Here is a 3,067-nt window from a genome sequence, read left to right as displayed (position 1 = left end):
GGCTATTTCCTAAACAGAATTGCATCATATTCAGTCATAAACAATCATTCAATCATAACGATCAAGCAATCTTCAAATATATTCTAATCTTCCATAAAACTATGGTATCATTCATTCTACTTTAAAATAATAATAATAAAATATTTAAATAGTTTATTGTATCTAAGATATTGTGCTTTCTCTCCAAGTTTTTCAATAAACGATCAACATAATACCCTAATTATCTAAGTTCTCTATAAATATAGAGTATCATTAGCTATCTTAACTCATCAAGCAATCAACTTACCTCATAATAATAATAATAAAAATTTCTTTCCATAGCAATTAGTAGTAGCTCAATCCGTGACATTCCTCAACTATGTGAAGCCGTACAAGACGTGTGATTAGGGATGTTAATTTGGGTGTAAAACCCCCATTTAATATATGGGTATGTGTAAAAAATTTTATCCATATAAACCCATATATCAAAAATAATTTAAATGGAATAAAATGGGTTTACCAACTAAACCCAGTTAGTAAATGGGCTTTTACGTAATCATACGGGTACCCATTGAGTTTTCTTTTTTCGTTACATAAAACAAAACGTTGCCGTTTTGTCTTAGGGTTAAACAATTTTCCCCAATTCGATGCCAAAGCTGAGAATCTCAGCCTGAGATCCTCTCTTTCTTGCCTTGTATGTTCGATCGGTTTGATTCCGTGACGAAGCTCGCTCTTCGCTGTGATCGGAGGTCTTTTAGCTTGAGGATGAAGCTTTGGTTATGACCTTGGTTCGTTGCTCGAATCTGACTTGAGTCAAGCTTCGTGGTTGTCGCGACATTACAGATCTAGGTATGAGTTCTTACATTAGGATAGGAGGATTTATAAAAAATTGAGACTGATTGAGATAATCGTCAGTTTTCTACATATGGGTTTTGAAGTTTATCTCTTAGTCTATTGCTTTGATGTTTTAGTCTGATTCTAATGAGAATGCTATTTTAGAATATGATGCTTTTGACTGATTTGGTTGTTGTATTGTTTATCATTGACTATGAAGGTGCTAGAACCGCTTCTGGAGTACATGATTCAAGATCTGAAGGTTCAAGTGTGCCATGAGTCATGGTGTTAACGGCGGAAGATGATAAGAAAGTTTGAAGCTTTTGTCATAGAATATTTGTTATTTGAAGCTTTTGTCATAGAATATTCTCATTTTCCATTTGTTTCAAAAACATAACATATGTTTCAGATTTGTATCGTGCTACTTAGCTTATCAAAAACATAGACAATATCAAGTAAAACATGTGTTCAAAGAGAGAATATAGTTAAATGGGTTCAATAGGTTAAATAGGGCCATGTATATTTAAGTGGGTATAGTTAAATGGGTTTCAAATATATATTAGCTTAAATGGGTTTATACTTTTAAATGGGGTGGGATTAAATGAGATGGGTTTAAATGGGGTGGGTTTACCCAAATTAACATCCCTACGTGTGATGTATGCAAGTGAAGGTCCTCCATACCTGAAAGACGGTGATGTGAAGGCAATATACATCTGCTTATAATAATTATCTCACATGTTTATAATACTCACATCAACTTTCTTTTACAGGGTACAAAAATCCATGGTTTCTTTTAAAAAAAAATATCTAAAACATTTTGAAAATGTTATTTTCTAGGACAATGGAGAATGCTGCTGGTGAGATTGTTGTTTGTTTGTTTGGTCAGATTTACTCACTTTACACAATAGACATCTATTTTGCGGTTTCAAAATTTAATAATTATCACCTTTTGTTTTGAAAAGGTGTAAGCTTCATGTGAAAAGTATGGATGGAACTGGTCAGATGATATTGATGCTTTTCGACAATATGGCTTAAGAGATTGTTGGCTCCCCTGTAAACGATCTTCTACATAGATCGTTTAAGCTTTCAACGGGTCATTTGAAGAGGTTATTTTAAAAACTCTTTAAAATTAAAATCCATGTTTTAGATGTTGCTTTATAAACTTTTTAAGATAAATTTGTTTTTTTTGTTTAATGATGATATATTTGTTTACTCTTCCTTTATAACGGTTATCTAATGAATAATTAGTTTTTCTTTTATTTCTAGAAGGGATGTTTTTATTGCTTTATCACGATCATCTAAGAAGTGAATCAAAGTAGGAGTGTTTAATTCAGTAGTTTTGTCTTTTTGATCAGCTATTGGCCGAAGAATCAAGTGAGAGTCTGAGGAAGAAGACCCATGATGTAAGATGCTGACACCAAAAACAATTATTCATACATCAAATTGAATCGAAGCGGCTTGTTGAAAACAAACTCTCCTCTGAAATTTCAAAGTTTAACTATAGTAATAGAGAGATATACATAGAGGAAGAGAAGATATACAGAAAGAGTCCCTCTTCTTCCATTGAGAGATGAAGCTTTGTGATCAGATGATACTAAGATTTTGGGGAGAGAATTATAGCCTAATTCGTCGTCAAGAACGAATTTTAAAGATATCTTAATAAATAAAGTTAATTTTATTTTCTTTCTCGTTAATAACTTTTAGCACTTTTTAATTTTAATTTTATTATGGTTTGGATCATTATTGTTTATTCTCTTTAGTTTTCGTTTCCTTAATCTAATCCTCTTTATTTATTTGTTCCTTTATAATTTTCTTAATCAGTTACCCTCACAAATTTTGATAATTGCAATATTTCAGTTTCCAAAAATGTACTTTAAATCGGATCCTTAATTTTTGGTAACAAACTTTTAAAAAATTAAAGATATTTTAAAATTTATCCGATTATTCCTTTTCATACGCAATCTCATTTTTAATTTTTTTAAACGAATATTCAGAATCTCCACCTTTAAATTTTTTAAAAATTTTTTTGCAAAAAGTATTGACAATGAAATTTCGAATTTTTTGTAAATCCACCAAAACAAAAAAGACCCCTTTCTGTTTTATGGTAAGTTTAACTGATTAAGACCTTGAATAATAGCTGTTTTTAACATGGTTTTTGTTTTTCAAAATCCATCAATTTATCCAATCAAGATTATAAAAATAGAAAAGGAAGTTTTACTACAAAATAAGCAAACATTAAGAGATAATACCACTG

General features: G+C 30.6%; 1 long non-coding RNA gene across 1 annotated transcript; it reads left to right on the top strand.

The window, feature by feature from the left end:
- LOC104726737 lies at window positions 597-2,498 on the top strand. The gene is made up of 4 exons (XR_758086.2): window positions 597-828; window positions 1,034-1,670; window positions 1,776-1,919; window positions 2,169-2,498. It is a non-coding gene; the product is annotated as an uncharacterized LOC104726737 (long non-coding RNA).

Source organism: Camelina sativa, chromosome 2 (genome assembly GCF_000633955.1).
Source record: "Camelina sativa cultivar DH55 chromosome 2, Cs, whole genome shotgun sequence".
NCBI lineage: Eukaryota > Viridiplantae > Streptophyta > Magnoliopsida > Brassicales > Brassicaceae > Camelina > Camelina sativa.
This window is presented reverse-complemented; position numbering and strand designations above follow the sequence as displayed.